The sequence below is a fragment of the Ptychodera flava genome (genome assembly GCF_041260155.1).
Source record: "Ptychodera flava strain L36383 chromosome 23 unlocalized genomic scaffold, AS_Pfla_20210202 Scaffold_23__1_contigs__length_28996876_pilon, whole genome shotgun sequence".
Classification (NCBI taxonomy): Eukaryota; Metazoa; Hemichordata; class Enteropneusta; family Ptychoderidae; genus Ptychodera; species Ptychodera flava.
The window spans coordinates 11522667-11540705 of record NW_027248277.1 but is presented as its reverse complement, the minus strand read 5'-3'; the positions used below and the strand labels follow the sequence as shown (position 1 = coordinate 11540705).

The following is an 18039-nucleotide window of genomic DNA, read 5'->3' as shown; positions in this document are numbered from 1 at the left end:
CCTGTGTTGTTTACTGAACTAGCAACCTCAAGGTCGGTACGAATTTTCATGACAGTTTTTTTTTCCGTCGAAAGTCCTTGTCTGATTCAAAACGTTTGATCATACATTGTGATTAGCAAGGCTACATCTGCATGCGATGCACTCTAGTTGAATACGTAGACAATGTCTCTATCTTTCTCTTGGGGTGAGGTGAGGTGAGGTGAGGTGAGGTGAGGTATGAAAAATATAGCTGCAGCTATGTCATCAGTAAGTACGGGTCAAAAGTAGGAGACATGCTTGTACACCATGGATTTTAGTTGCAGTCAATACAGCAGGCTACATTAGTCGTCAATCGAGTGAAGTCTGTACGCCACGGTCACTCCAATTTTTTATGGAGTGACCGTGCCTATGTAGAACTGGCTTCCACCATTTTCAGCTTTTGTGCCAGGTGTTGGCACAACGAAGCGTCTTTTCAGTTATGTCGTACCGATGTCGCATCGCAATTGCCAATTGGTGTCAGACTTTGAAAATACCAATAACCTTCACGAAACCACAGTCCCTCATGGAAGGACAGTGACGAACTTAATGTTCAGTCAAACTTCACAGGGGAGATAGTCGGTGTTTCCACACTCTGCCTTGCATGCTAATGTTGTTCAAGAAATTTGATTTTGGTATTATCAATATCAACGTGATTCACTCCTTCCGACCTGCTTAGCATATTAACTATCCCCGAATTTTCGGGGATTGCATACATGGCGAGTTAGCATCGGCGAAGTTGGAGTTGTGTGACCATATCCATTTCCACATTAATGTTGTTTTTTAGTTGTATGCGTTCAATTTTAACTTGCTGAAAGAACGTGGCGAACAATGATCGTTTCATGTCACCCTGTGTTTCCCTTTGTCTATCTATCTTTTCTGTCTCCTTCTCTACATTTTGGCTACTCTGCAACATTTTTCCACGTCAACATTTTCCACGTCGACATCTTTAATTTAAGAAAGTGGCGTAGTTGTATGCATGTACAGGTAATGCCACGTGATGTTTCAGCGTGACAATCCAAGTGGTAAGGGTGACCCTTTTATTTTTTTGTTTCTCATCTCCAGAGGAATACTCGGGCAGGGCGGGCGGTCGAATAAAAAAAACAACTACCCCCAAAATCTGTATTTGTTTCAGTTCAATGTTCTGTCCATTCAGTCTCTACAATTTTTAAGTACTGAAAAACGTGTACTTGTTTCAGTTCAATGTTCTATCCATTCAGTCACTGCAATTTCTTGTCTTTCAGTTCAGTATTATGTGCTCTCTGTCATTTCAGTCTGAGTCACTGCAATCTCACAATTTGATGATGATGGTGCCGTTGCTAGAATGGTTGTCTCACAGGCGGCGCAAATATTTTTCTTTCATGTCGGAGCTGAAATTTACGGTCGGTCGGGAGATGAAAAACACAAAAATAAACAATGTCGCCCTAATAAATGTGTCGACAAGAATATAAGTTTGCAGAGACTACAAATCATAAAGAGTCAGCAATTCATTGTGTCACGAGATGATGTGTCATTATAATTCAATGCGTATTACCGTTAGCGTAAAGGCAGATTTTAGGTAAAGAGTTACAATTACCTTAAACTTAGAATCGTGATAAATGAGAAATGACATTCATTCATTGAAAGACGATTATGAGATAGCTTAAGTTGTAACTCGGCTGAGTTTCCGTGCTGTATATGAAACGATCAATTTCAATTCTACTGGGACATTCGTCTTCAAATACAGAAGTATTACGGTCGTGTGGTACCTTCGATATAATGTAAGAATTGGACGCGTACGAATACTGTTCGCAACAGGCAGCTTGAGACTATTCCCCAGTAAAACCAGAGTGAAGCTGGACAGAGTTTAGTTAGCGACACTTGCTTTAAATTCTGATGTAGATTGTAGTCATCGAATTGTGACTCCTCAAAAGAGTTGCAAACACCAACATTCCTAAACGTCTTTGCATTTCGGAAAGATCACCGGCAAGTTAAATTAATCCACCTTTGGACTCAGGATTTTTTTGTTTGATGCCTTTTCCTCTCCCACTTACGTATAAAGCATATTAAGAAGCTCGTTAGCTGTGTTTGTTACAAGCGCATGACAATATGTAATACAGACCCAGCGTTTTCTTAATGACTTGGTTAAATATATAGTATTTGTTTGTCGATGTCCTGCCAATCCATGAACCCTTGGGGAACTTCGCATTTCCCATATGCTTTACAACCTTATTTCGTTGCTCTACGAATATACGATTGAATGTATTGTTATGTAAATTGTAGTATGAAATTTCCAATATTTCGAGCTTTAAATTGAATATTATATATTTTCTGCAATCTCCAAGTATTAATCAGCTCAGGTTGGAGGGGCCATTCTTTGCAAGAATGCAAGTAGTCAGAGTTATCGTTTCCTCTCGACAAACATCCGCTTCTTACAAATTTACTTTACTGTTGTTGGTCTGTAACTAAGCGACCTTTAAGATAACGCTGACTCTGAAAGTTTCCCATGGCCGGTAACCCAAAGACTATAAATATCTCTAAACGTCCAGCCCAATAAGACAGATATGTTTACCGTCCATGCTTGTAGTTTGCGGATATGGAGAACATCCTTTCTGAACAATAGTGAGGCACAGTAGGTGAGAAAGCATAGAAAGTTGAAGTGATGAACTGTCAAGGTGTTTCTAGGTAACATCGGCAATACTGAGTAGGAATCTTATTCAACAACTCCATAGAGTAGTCTTAAAGAGCTGCATATCTCATGAATATAATTTTATAATGCTTATTTGGCATTTCCACATAACTAAATTAAGGCTAGATCGTTCTACAATAAAATCTCTGCAAATATCAGTGGTTCAGCAACACTTCAGGCACGTAACTTCCACAGTTATAATTGCATGCACTCCCTTAACTTTGTCGGCTGTATACTATTGAAAGTTACCCACATCCTAATAAGCAGACCAGATTTCTAACGTATATTTCTTATAGCTGTCAATTACTTATCAGCGTACACGCAGCATGTGAGCCATAAGCGGGTTCTGGAAGTGACAAACAAAATTCCGTGCGACAAAATTCTGTTTCTTGCTCGTTTCCGTATTGTTGTACTGCCACTGTCAGGTACCTTTAAATTATTTAATTTGTCGGTCCTGTCACTAAGTTAAGAAGTCAAAATAAACCTACTCTAAAACTTTCCTATGACACCTGTAACACCCAACGACCAAAAATTTCAGGGAAAGTAACTTGAATAAGGTAGGTGTAGCTATGGAGGCCAGTTTTGGTCAATATTATGTTTCATTAATGTTAATGCGTAGCAGGGCATAGAAAAACCGCTGGCAGCGCCTCTGATTTGCGGCACGCATTGATATTGCATTGCATTAATCTTCGTTTACTAGCACATCCACCTCGCCTAGGTACACGATGTGCTCAGCCGCGCTTGTAAACTTACGCAAAGCCCACTTTCTTCTCTCTATGCAAGGGAAGCGTTCGTATCCGCTGCCATTGTGAATTTCGTTCAAACTAGTATGAGCACTTGCGTGAAAACCAATCTGCTTGCAAAAAAAGAGCACGCGATATAGCACTCGAAAAATCAACATTTATTCAACTTATTTCTAACCACCACTCAGCTATTTACTATCTACGATGGTCATTTTCCACTCTCTAACAATTTTGTTTTATCTTCAGAAGTTTTACATATTCCTAATTTTCTCTTGTTGCCCGCCTCTGTGAACGTAGACTTTCAAAGTTCCACACCACGATGCTCTTTTGTTTGCAAGGCTGGTATTTGCACGAGTGCTCATTAGTGGGATGATATTTACAATGGCGGTGAACACGAACGTTTCCCTTGCATAGAGAGAGGAAAGTGGGGTTTGCGTAAGTTTACAAGCGCAGCTGATCACATCGTGTACCTAGGTAAGATGAGTGTGCTCACAAAAGAAGATCAATGTGAGTCTTAGATTCAAAATCGGCTGTTTTCAGCTGAGAAACTGCGCGCCGCAAATCCGAAGCGCTGCCAGTGGTTTCGTCAATGGCAGTCAGCAGGGCTGTGGTGGGAGGCCTATAGCAGGTAACACGCAGCCCTGCTACACAAAGATAGATTGGGTCCGCCTCTCGCCAAGTGCTCGAGAACAAAGACAAAGTCCCTGCAGAGTGAAACAACCGTAAACTGACTTCATGTAGATCGTATTTAAAGTCTACCTTCTAGGTAAAAAGAAACAAAGTCGAACAACTGACTGTAGGTTGAGCAGAAAGTAGTAGAATCCTTGATTCCTTTCTTAGATGACAACTCAACGATTGCGGCTAGGAGCCGCCATATTGAATAAAAAGCGTGTTCAAATGGCTATGGGATTAGCCGTCAAATTCTTGGATTACACAAAATTAATTCTGCCACCACATAAAATTATTTCAAGGTACTAGTAACATTAATTCTAGAAAATATAAAATTATTTCAGCACGTTAAATCAAATAGAAAATGGAAAATTATTTCTATATACTGATAAAAGTAATTCTAGACTACGCAAAATAAATTTCAATACATAAAGTTAATTTGAGCAGATTAAATTAATTTCAAGAAAATAAAAAAAAAATGATTCAAGATAGCAGTAAAATTAGTTCTATGCTGCAAAATATAAACTCCAGCATGGAAGATTAATTTGCAACATGTTTAATTAATTCATGGAAGATACAAAATCAATTGCCACTACTAGTAAAATTAATTCAAGAATACATAAAAATTAATTTTAACACATTAAAATTAATGTAACATAATTTTGAACAGAACTGACCATCATTTGTGTCCACCTTTCTTACTCGTACTTTTCAACGCGTAAATGAAATTATCTTCAAATAATAGTGAACTAAAGTAGATGCAACATTGAAAGTTTATATAACCGTCTTTCAGAGGTTGTTGCTAGGCAACATGGCCAATACCCATCAGCCATGCTAGTCTGTAAATTCTTAGAGTAGACTCGACGAGCTTACGAGAACTCATGGATGTCCTTTGATGATTTTAAGATTCAAAGCAAACCATTTTTCATTCCTAGCGAGCTGCTTTGAGGCCAAACTATGCTAAAATAATGCCTTTGCAAACGTTTTTTTTTTTTTTTTTTTTTTTTTTTTTTAACGTTTTTATTGGAGTTATCAAAAATTTTCAAATACATGTCTCGTTAAATCTGAGAAAAAAAGACATTACAGAAATCAATAAAGTAGTGATCATACATCATTATTGTGTATGTCTGTTGTGCTAGGGTCTTGGTGGATATTAGTACTGTAAATTCTCCACTTTTTATTATGGGCAAAAATTTTATCTTTTCTCAAGGCAATGTGATACTCAGTTTTTTGTATAGAGTTCACAAATCTTTTGTATGCTGTAAAGTTAGGCAAGGTCTTTTTACAACGACAAATATAAATGTACCTTTTACCAATAAGCAGTAGGAAATTCACAATACTAGAAAGTTTGGGATCACCTAGTATGATCTGCCATATTTTTGGTCTTACTCTCAATTTTAATTTTTGTCCCCATAACATGAAAAATGCTTCCCAAAATAGTTGCACATGTTGACAATCATGTAAAATATGGAGTAAAGTTTCGTCTTTGTTCTTGCAGAAAGAACAAAGAGCATTATCAAATGTGGGTATGTTCATTTTACTCAGTCTAGCATTCGTATACAGGATATTGTGTAAAATTTTAAACTGAAATTCTCTCAACTTACAGTCGATAGTTACCTTAAATGGAAGATGATAAATTTCGTTCCAGTTAGTAACATTGATTTTAAATTCATGTAACTGTATTTCAGTTCTGATTTTGGTGGTATAAAATTAATGTCATTAATCAGCTGTGTGATTACTTTTATATTACACAGTTCCACACTGATTGACCTGTGTTTCGATACAATTTTTACTTCATCTTCATCATCAGCTGTACTTTGCTGATTCACTTGTATGTTGGCTGGGATAACACTTTTTAGTCCAAACCATTTCAAAATGGATGATTGAGGGATACCATTATTGTGTACAGAATCCCAGTCCCGCTTTTGGCCATTTTCGTTGTACAATTGTTCTAAATATAGGAATCCTGCATCTACAAAATCCTGGTAAAAAATAGAACGTTCTCCAATCAAAATGTCCTTATTGTTCCATAAAATAGTTTTTCTTGGATTCAAATTATTTTCACAGTGCTGATGATTTTGCAAACGTTTTAGGTTCAGCAAGGACACCTAGGGAAAAATACTTTAGCTGTTGCCATTGCATGGAGTTAATTGCCGCTAATCGTACCTGCCTAAGTGTAATTTGGAAACGTAATAATTTGTTGTATGATATTCTGTGAGATCAGTTCTGAGCAAATTGCTTCCTAATAAAAATCTCTGGACATTTGTTTCAAACAAAGTGTTCCATGTTAAAATTTCAAGACTAATCTTCAACAGACGCCATTTATCGATTTTGATGTGCCTTTTGAGCCTGCAAAAGTAGGCATGTATATCTGAATGGCATCTTTATTTACAAAAACAAATACATATTTCCTTTCCTTCCTCTTTAACGCTGCAGCATTGCACAGGAGAATGAATGTGAAAGTCACATGTTCAGCAATTAGAGTCGATAAACAGGATCCAAGGTTCCTATAAGAAAATGCTCCAGGTTAAAATCTTTCAGATAATTTTCTTTCTAATGACGTGGTTCCTGCACAAAATCTTCCAATAGCCGACAACTTTAACACTACATCACACTTTTTCTGTCAAGTTGATAAGTAATTTGGTTGTTATTCTGTGCTACATAGAAATAAACGCGATGGACTGCCAGGCTGCCGAATCTTTCTTTCATAGTATCACCTAACTCATTTTGGCGCCATGGCACTTAGCAAAATTATTTTGCGTTTGTTGTAGCGATGTTGCGTATTGCGCCACAGATTGTGCCGATTACTCAAAGTCATGTCTGTGGCGGAGTCGGCTGCGTCTATGCTCGTCACCTCCGCCACGATTACACTCAACTACGAGCACTTATTAGACAATAGTTTGCCTTCACAAGTCGCTCTTTACAACATTTCTGTGGTGCATATCGGTTTTTGAGTCATTTTGGCTGAAATGAACAAAGCGCCAGTCAACAAAGTCAAAGGAGAGAATTTGAGAAAAAGTGAACAAAAACACAACAACGTCATATTAATAGGGCCGTACTCGTCGAGGGGTTTTCCAAAACTTTTATGTTATATGCCCTAATGGGACGACAATATTTATTATCCCGTTTGGGGTATAGTAAAATTTATATTTATCGAGCATGAGCGTTAAAGATTGGTTGCAGTATGGTCCTGGGTCTGATATTCTCAGGCGGTCCTGTTGCACTTGTCGACATTGGCGTGGTTGTTGTGGCCTTTCGATGACCCCCCATTTTCGTTTTCTTTCATTCATGAGGCTGTTTACGTCTCTGCCTTGAATGCCTAACAGTACGGGTGTTTCGTGTCGCGGTATTCAGGTATTCGCTATCACTCGAGGCCTCGAGTGGAACGTACCATTTATGTGTACGGGACGGCCTCACCAAAAGATTTTGAAATGTACGGAACATATCCACTGCTCCTGGTGATTTTCCAAATGCGAGTTTCTCAAATACAATATTTGGTATGTGGCAAAAGAAACTACAAATACACGCTCGACGACACGACTCGTCTGACTTGGATTTTCCTTGCAAATGTAGCATTTACATTCTGGTCATCACTACTGTCTGAGGATTATTGAAATGAACAAAAGTCATACGCAGGCAATCTCGAAAACGCCACTTGACCGTGACTTCTTATCAGTTTTATCTGATAATAACTACAGGTCCTACTCATACTGAAGATTGTAACACGATATATGCTGTTATTTGTGTTCCGTACTAACCTGAATTGAATCGTAAAAACTATCAGAAGTCGGGCCCCGTTCTCTTGTGTCGCTAAAACATATAAAATGCCATCTTTAGGGAGCGGCCGCCCCTGTAGGAAAAATGGTACGATCCCCCTTTCTACGCCTGATCTCCACCCTCACACGATGATCTTGACATAAGCAGTGGACAGCGGTTGTGAACGGGATTTTCAAGCCGATATCGTCCAAGTACATGCGACAATGCTATGACGTTACCTCTTAGCTTGATCCCTTTGTCAATCGAGACGCAAAAATGTGCGTCTTTTCCGTCTTTTAAAGTTTTATCACAAAATTTCCGCCAGCAACAGAAACTTGCAGACAAAGACATTCTTCACAAATGAAGATCAATATTATAGGAATACTTTTTTGGGGAAAATAAACAAATTTTCGTGTCAGAGTGCAAAGCTAGCTTAAGTCTTCAAGTCCCTTCAGGTGCCCTCCCAACATACTCTTGATATTTTCAAATCCCCGTCCATTCTCCCGCCCCTCCTCAAGTGGTGCTTGGAATGCAACCTGGGAATTTGCTTCAAGTTTTATAAAGAGATATAATTTTACCCATGGTTAAATACTAAGCCAGACGAAATAGATCTATAGTGAAGAATATTTCGGTCTTGCGCATCCACGTGACGCGACATAACACAGTCAATCACAAGGGTTTCTTGTCGTTTGACAAGCAGTAAACAGGAGATCTAAGATTTCTAATGAAACGCTTGATACTAAACATGCCAGACTTTTATTCAATGGAAGTTCTTGATTACAGTTCATTCGATCTGTCTGAGATATTTATGTTGCTAGGATTGCCTCTACCGCTCGTTTGAAAATGTTGTTATTGGTGTAATCCAACCCTAACTTTTACAAAAGCTTCGGTAGCTTGCGTGAAGTTTCGTGCTTTCCCTTTCTTTCCAAGGACGCTGGATTGCAAACAAGAATCAACATACAAGTAAAGCTTTCTACACTTTATATGATTAAACGGGATCTAAGTTCTAAGAAAGTGCTTCGATTTGAACTGTCCAGTCGTTTGTGTGAAGTTTAATATTTCATTTCCTTTATTAGTGAGAGCGGCAGCATTGTGACCTTTACAGATCGAACTTCAGTATCAGTATTGGTCAATAGGTTGTATGGTTTGTATTTTGTTCATGTTAACTTTCCGGACATCACTTTCACACAAATTTTTTCACCGTCCCGTGAAGTGTTTCAAACTCTTCGTCAGGGGACGCCTTTCACGCTCCCTGTCTTAGAAATGGTTCGTACAAGTATCTCAAGCTGAGTAATCAAATTATTCAACGGGTTTTGTGTGAATATGACATTAAACTGGTCCAATAATCGTTTCCATTCAAGGCAATACATTACCAGGTCCATTGGACGTTTGCGATTTACAATTTACATTTGTGATTTTTATGTTAAATATCGTTAAGTAGACGAGGGACTGCGATGCATGTGCTTAGGGTGTATTGCGTGAATAATGAGATGTAATTGCAACGGGCAATTCCATTGGCTACTGCAATTGCCAGCTCCAATGTTGTGACCTTTAAATCCGCCAATGAAAACGTGCGTACTGCACATGTCGGCCGTCATAAGTTCAATTCAAAAAATTCCGATATACTTTATAAGGAAGAAGCGCTTGCAAGGTCAAGCTTTTCAGTACGATGTCGGGTTTTGTAAAGCGCACCAAGAAACAAGAGAAGATAATTACGGGGATTTTAACTCATTTTGGAGGCAATGGCTTGATTTTTCTCACGAAAAAACTTCCCGATTGATTACAGTTCGATTTTGTGTAGGCCAACGTGCGTTTTACTGCCATAGGCGTCAATATGAATGTATATAACCAGCTCGATGTATGATATGCACTGCTTTTCGGTCTATCCATACAAATGAGAAGGTTGCCCTGATTGTTTTTAAATACGAGCGGACCGCTGAACTCACTTCAAAAACGATGCCAGGTTAAATCCATATGTAAGGTTCTTAACAGAACCTACACATTTTCATATCTCATATCATGGTTCTTATTTTGCATACCAATATAGTGGAATAAACGAGGATTTTGAATTCTATTGCGAAATATGGTTAACATTATCATTGTTTTATCATTATCATAAATTATCATTTTTACATCCCTAGTGGTATTAAGGTTCTTTATTTACCGATTTCATACCATACATCAGGGTTCTTAGTTTAAAAACACAGTGTAATAATTAAATGTCTCTCGTTTTCCGTGTTTTAGAATATTACAGTGTTTCATCCAGGATGGCATCAACAGGGGGGACTTTTTCCTCTTCACCAGAAAATTTAGGGGGAATTCATGCATTCTACTTGTATCTCTAAGGTGTGACTGCCACCATTTCATGAGGGGGAGGGCGGTCCATCCTGGACAAATTACTTGGGGTACCAGCGTGTCAACAGAGGGCGAATCCCCCCACATCTGTCCAGATGAAACACTGTATCATATAGTCTGCAATATCAAATTTAAATCATCTATAAAAATGTATTATATTTTACTTCCTTTTTAACACATAGATTCTTAAAATACCGATTTTCATACATCAAAGTTCTTACTTTACAGAGCAATATTTTCAAACTATTTCTAGATTCGAGTTTCTCTAATTATGGATTATTACACTTAATCTCTTAGGGAAATGGCATTTATGATATGAACACAATTGTTCTGGAACACTACTGACAATACTCCTGAAAATACTAGAATTTCAAGTGACTGTCAGCTGTAAAAAATTAATTTTTAGCTGATTTTCCGGGGAATCCAGTCTCCGGACCCCTCCCCCTCCTCGACACACATCCATGGCAGCTGCTACGTAGCTCCAAGCCGCCTACATTTTCAATTTAGCCCCAACTTCAAAACTTCAATGACTGTCGTCTAGCTGAACAAAATAACGAACAGCAAGTACTGTGCGCGCCTTATGCACGTGCAAATGTAGCCTGTATATCAAAGTGGCATATTAAAAAAGCAGAAATTACATTAAACCTAAAGTGATAAAACTCTCTTTACTTTGTGTACTGAAAAGTCGTGCAAAACTCTTATCTTGTGACTTGTCTCAGCTGTTATTTTAGATAAGATATCGATGACATACAGAATTTGACAACAGCTTGAGTACTTGAGTTTTAATGCACATGTGCAGGCATAATACTGTCATTTAAAACGTCTTGAGTCATTCAAAGAGCGGTAAACAGGGTCTACAGTTTCTATCGAGGTGTTTCATACTAAACACTCTAGGCTTTTCTTCAATAGAAGCCCTAAATCACTGATCGTTTGACCTCACATACATATTTGTCACGGTGATACCAGGGTTGACTGTACCGCGTGCCTTCGAATACTCGGGCGGGTTTAAGCCGTTGCTAACCTTTACAATAGTGGGGTCTTTTTTGTGAAGTATCACATTTCGTTTCCTTCTTTATAAGGGCGGCAGCATTGTAGAGGAGAGTCAATTTACAGCTCAAATGTTCAGTATTTAGTGTAGGGCATAAAGAGCTATGGTTTGTAAGTGCTTAAGTTCGAACTTTCCAGTGTCTGAGTGTTTCGCAGAAAGGAAAACCGGATCTAAGATTTCCAACGAAGAACTTCATACTAAAACACTTCAGACATATCTTGAAAAGACGCCGTAGATAGCCGATCGTTTGATGTACAAGTGTGCATACACCACGCGTTGAAAATACCCGGGTTGGTTTAATATGATACCCCTCTTAACAGAGCTTATGCCTTTTGCTTAAAATTCCGCTTTAGATTTCCTTTTCTTTCTTTTTAAGGACTGCAACATTGCACTTAAGAATCACGTTACAGGTCACACCGTCCGGTAATTAGTGTCGGTAAACAGGTTCTAAGGTTTCTTATAAAGTGTAACATGTTCATTTAAAACTTTCCGAGCTCTTCGTTATTAGAAACCATTCATCAGCACTTTCGTCTAAAATCCCAAACAACAAGTATTTTGCTAGGGCGCATTAAAACACCTGTTGATTTGAGGGATTGATAGGAGACTTAAAATGTCAAGGGTATTTTAGAGTGCATTTGAGAGGGTTTAGGAACTTAAAGGGAGGCACTTGAAACTGTCTTTGATTGATATGAAATATGTGTTGGGATGTCAATTTTGAGCTATAAAGAATTTTTGGATGGTTGTGTTTTGTGTATCCACTGCAGTTTCTTGTTCTACTCCCTGAAACGTGACGGAAAGTCAAGCACAGCCATATGTATACAGTCAGCATTGTTACTGTTAAAAATTGAATTCAAATCCGAACGAGAATTCATTTGTCATCAATAAAAGTGATTACGGTCTTTACACATGCATATACAGAGTATTTGCCAAACAAAGGTTTTTATTCTAGCATGAACAAAACACAGAACAAAACATACTTGATAGGCTAAAAGGTACACCTAATGTCCCTTTATACAAATATGTTAATTGTGTCCAGTTTTCATGACAGGGTGTGGAAGTCATTAGCAAGTGTTAGGCCGCCATATTTCAGTTTGACCAATAATATGCAAGTATCAGTCGTTGATAATGATTTGAAATGAAAACATGAGAAATTCACATATTTTTAATTTAGGAAAGAAGAGTATAAAATGATTTTAAGAATTGAATTTTCTGTTATTCAAGTAACCTATGGATACGTTAGCTTTTTATTTACGATGATAGCGGAAGTAATTTGCTCAATGTAAACACTATCATCTTTGTAGTATTTTGAGGTTTTTTCATTTTCCCAGTACATGTATTATTTTGAAAATCAGAATTAGCACTATTTTAGCGATATGCGCTGATGCTTTCAAATTGACAAGATGTTTCATGCAATTATGTAGTTTGTCAGTCTGTCTGTCTGCCTGTAGGGAGTATTTATATGTTTGTGTTTCCCTCCCTTTGCCTCTTTCTTTTTTCCCACTATCCATATTCCTCTACAGTGAGTAATCACCCAAATCAAATTACTTGTTATGGACGACAACAGTACCGGAACAGTACCGCAATGTTATTTTTGTGACCACTTTTAAAGCTGCGATGCTATACAGAAGGCAAGCAGTTGACCAAACTTCTTATCATGTGCTAATCACTCTAAATCGTTGAAACAAATTTTAATTTTCATCACCAATACTCTGAGTAAGGGAGGACAGACACGCTCTAAACCTAATTTGAGTATACATTGCCTAATCAGGTTGCGGTACATGTCTACTCGCATTGTACTTCAATACTTAACTTTAATTTTCCAGATTACGCTAGCTATTGGTGATATAGTGTGCAAGGTGACTTTGTAATACTTGTTGCAGGTTAGGGCATCACTTTCAACTTTTACCGAGTGGTATTCAAGGTTACCGATTGTTTGTTGAAATGACGATACCTAGAGTATTTGATGACGTAAACCACACTAAATTCAGTGACCTTTCGACACTATCCACACGAGTAAGCAACATGTACCTATACATCAAGTCATTTTTTCACTCTTTCAAAAACAATTAGGCAAGTACAGGTACGTCACGAGGCATAGTTTAGGTCTGTGCAGTGGTACAGTACTTCAGGGCAGCCTTGCATAGTTAATGTAAAGACACGGCCATGATCTGATTTTCTCACACTTATATTACAATGCAAAGATCCAAGCCTCTCTAGAAAACACTGACTAATCATTTTAATTAATAAGTATGTCATAAAATAGGGCGTGCTTCAAAATACTAGGGCAATGTTTTTCTTTGAAATTTAATCGAAGTACAATGAAGTACCTGATTTGCAACTGTACACGACACTTAAAATCAATTCTCTTTTTCAGTCTGTAGTCTATGTCAGTGCTATCCCCTAGGCACACTTGGTTCTCTTTCCTTCTACATTTGACACATGGCATTGTCTTTATATAAACATCAACCTACTTTATTAGATTATTATTACGTTTATTTAATTGTTAAGTTATTCCAACAACTTAGCTAGGTTATTGAGCCACCCTTTTTAAGGGTGGCTATTTAGCTAAGCTGTTTTGACGGTGATATCTGAACCAGGTGACTAAGTGCAGTACGTTGTGAGTTCGAATTCGATCGAACATCTACTGAATGTTATTGCCTAGGTTGATAGCTCTGCTGATGGACAGAATTGTCCCCGAGGTTGTCTTTCGCCCAGTAAAGCGATGTATTCATCGCTCTCAGACTGATAAAGTTTGTGTGCGATGTGTGATAGTAAGTATAGGAGTGCGAGTGCTTTTATTATATAAATTACGATCTCTACAGCATGTGGAGCGATCGCAGTCAGAATAATCAGCTTGACTCGGTTATTAAACCACAGTTTTTTTAATGTTGGGGATTTGGTCGAGCGGTTCGGACTTTGCTGTTAGCTATATGACTAGGCAGCGTACGTTGTGAGTTCGAATTCGATTGAAAATTCACTGAATGTTTTATGATCTCCCTCTCCCTTTCCCTCAACTTCATCGTCTCCATCTTTTTGTCTTTTCCCATCTCTGTTTTTCACTCATTTTATTTGTGTTTTTTGTGATTTTATTTCCGAATCACTCCTCACTAAGCCTGCCTCTTAAGGCTGAACGCGCCTCGGGGACAGATAATAGGGATTCCAAAGTGTATCAGATCTTTTCTGATCTGCTATTTGATGGGAACTCATTGTATTGCTCTTGGTGTAAGAAAACGTCACCGTCATAGTTTTCCAAAAATCGAAAATGTTAGTTTTTTTTTACTTCCCATAGAGATAACACAGGGATGGCAGCCATTTTGAAATTAAATGTCTGTAAATCTTGGGTAATTTATTTACCTGTTACCAAAATTTTGAAGATGAACCCCAATTTTTACTCTTGATTTGGAAAGAGAATGATTGAATCAAAAATTACATTCCTGGTGATATGGTTTGTAAGGTGACTTTGCAATACTTGTTGCAGGTTACGACAGTGATTTGAACTTTAACCGAGTTAAATCCTTGGGTACCAACTGTTTGGTGGAATTACGATGACTTCAAGAGTCTCTCACGACATAAACAACAATAAATTCTCTGACCTTTCGACACTATCCGCACGAGTAAGCATCGTGTCCCTTTACATCATGTCATTTGTTTTTTACTCTTTACGGTACAGCTCATTCTGACCTTCTGTTAGACAAGAACAGGCTCATCTCTTTTTAAGGGTCATTGAACAAGTTAAATGATTTACCTGATTGTTGGAGTTTGAGATGCCAATCAGAAATGTTTTTCATGTTCCAAAAGTACTCGCCCAGGGCGGATAAAGCTCATCAATAATCTCCAGCCAAATCCTTAAGAACGATAAGTTATAATATCACAAACCTGAGGTCACTCAAGAAAAATGAGACTTGCAGGTTGTTAAAAGTTAGAGCGGCCTAAGTGTGTTTTAATTGTCTGTCTGTCTGTCTGTCTGTCTGTCTGTCTGTCTGTCTGTCTGTCTGTCAGTCAGTCTATAAATGTCTGTCTGTGCGGTGTCTTTCTGACTGACTATATGTATATGTATCCCCGTTTGTCTCTTTGCCGACTATTCGTATTCCTTTATATCGATTAATCATACGAGTCATTTGTCGGAACGTAGAAACAGAAAAAGTGTATCGGATTCTATTGGAGTAAAATTATTAATAATCGTATTAATTTTATCAAGAATCGAGGAAAATATCACTCCAGGTGAACTCTTTGACATATTTTAATTATAACAGAAAAGGTCAAAAACATCACTGTTTATATGTTACAGTATTAGGAATTTTCCGTTTGTAGCCACTTTTGAACGTGCAACTCTCTACCGAAGGCCAGTATTTGACCAAGCTTGTAATTAAGAGCAGATCACTCTAAACCGACTAAGCGTATTTTAATGTTCGTCACCACTACTTCATTGATATGAATAAGGGAGAACCGACGCGTTCTAAACCAAATTAACGAAAGAATAGTGCCTAATCAGGTCGCTACTCATGTCTTGCCGCCTTGCACTTCAATACATGGCTATAATTTTCCAGATTACGATATTAGTGATGTAGTGTGTAAGGTGACTTTGCATTACTTGGTGCAGGTTACGGCAGTACTTTCAACTTTAGCCGAGTAGTAGTCAAGGCTACCGACTACTTGGCGAAATTACGATAACTACGTATACACATGTTTTTGATGACACAAAAAACACTAAATTTTGCGACCTTTCGACACTATCCGCACGAGTAAGCATCATGTTTCTATACACCATGTCATGTTTTACTCTTTACGGTACAGCTCATTTTGACCAACGCCAAGGCAAGTACAGGCTCATCTCTTTTTAAGTTTAATTTAACGAGTTAAATGATTAACCTGATTGTTGGAGTTTGATATGCCCATCAGAAACGTTTTGCATGTTCTAAAAGTACTCTCCCAGGGCGAATAATGCCCATTAATAATCTCCTGCGAAATCCTGAACAACGATAAGTTATATTGTCACAAACTTGAGGTCAATTAAGAAAACGCTGACTTAAAGGTTTGAATTTGATAAGGATTGGAGCGCCCTGCAGAAACCGGTTGATTGCAATGAAAATCTAAAAAAACTAAAAAAGAATACTATTTCAGCATCGTCCTGCCATATGTCGAGAAAGCGTATTAATAAATAGAAAGAAACGATCATGATATTGGTGCCAGTATAGTATTCCGTGTCTTCATTTTTCCATTAATTTGTTTTAACTTCAACAAACATCCACATCTATACGAGATCAATTAGACATCCACTGTGCATATTATAGAAGAATTGGAAAGTTTGGGTCTGTTAATCATTTGCATAAAATATATTGATTTGATTTTACGAAAAGAAAGAAACGACAGCAGTAGCCAGAAAGGAGGTAATGTTAATTATTATGGCATCACGGACGACACCTTGAGCTTTTTCAATGTAGGCATGTGAAATCAGCGACTTTGGGCATTCAAGGGTCATTCCTGGGTCAAGCAGCTAATCATTTTTATAAGTCGAAAGTACTGGAAATGTGATGTGGCTATTAATAACTGTTTTAAGTGATCTGGTTTGTCTATAAAATCGAGATTCCTGTTGCTTAAGAATTTTGGGCTGTTGGTCAGGTATACCGTAAAATGTGTACCATGGCAAAGTTTATCGCTTTAAAAATCCAACAAAGGGCGCCACCTGCTCGTCATAGATGCGTCATGAAAAGACACTTCACAATAATTATCCTGTGCAGCAAATAACTCTTTTGGTTTCCTTCAATTTTTATCGTCCGTCTCAAAACTCAGGTGTTCGTGATTTAAGGATAATTAACCGTGTTTATAGAATCAGTTTGTTTCAGTACATTTTGTCGTTGTCGGTCTTTACATCTTCGTATAAAATGTCTCACAATCTAGCTATCCTGTATTTCAGCTCCCATCGTAGGAAAGGCTATTATTACTCTACTTTTAAAATGGGTTGGTACTATAAATGTCTTTTGGATGGCAAACACTAGCTTAGCAACTGGATAATAACAAAACATCCACTCAATATCTGGTTGTCTTGAAGAAGTGCCCTCCACCGTGTGCTTGTCACATTTCAACTTCAGAATCCAAAATAAAATTAGTTTCAGCACGTTACCCATCGGTATCTGTCAAACCTCATCATAGTCTAGACACTGTGTTTACCTGTCATTGAAACTTTAGTCATTAAAAGACAATGGGAGACTTTTAGTTTCAAAGTCTGGCGTGGGGAATTTGGCAAGCTTTTGGCACGACACACTGTGGCATGGAAAAAACACTGAAACAAAGCGTGTTCACAGTTGGGTTGTTTGAAGTGATCCCGTGTATTGATTTCTTGTCAACTCAAACATTTGAAAACATCGTCTCAGCACGTAACCCTTAAGCGCCTGTCAACTTTCATTGTGTAAATCTAATATGTATTGTGTAAAAGGAATTAGATCCTGCATCAAGTGATCATCACTCACACAACAAGTGTTTGATACATTTGAAAAACGCCCACTAATATGTTCTTCTTAGGATTACACAATTGTCGGCAGCTCTAAATTTGGCGCCAACTATTCGGTTGCCATGCAGGACAAATTTTGTATGTCAACTTCGCCTTCGTCGAAAGTATAATGTGAAAACGGCCGCGATGCATATTTATCATATAGTCTTTAAGTGTATCTATAAATGCCAATTTTTCCAATTTGTTGAAAACACTAAACTCTGTACAAGAGATCTATCAACTCCGACAAGTCACGACGAAAAGCGTCGGCTCTTTACAAGTGATTATGATGGATGGG

The 18039-nt window shown here is 37.9% G+C and overlaps 1 protein-coding gene across 1 annotated transcript in view; it reads left to right on the top strand.

The window, feature by feature from the left end:
- LOC139124235 (uncharacterized) overlaps window positions 1-18039 on the top strand; it is a 58481-nt gene that overhangs the window by 16425 nt on the left and 24017 nt on the right. The gene's annotated exons all lie outside the window — the stretch shown is intronic.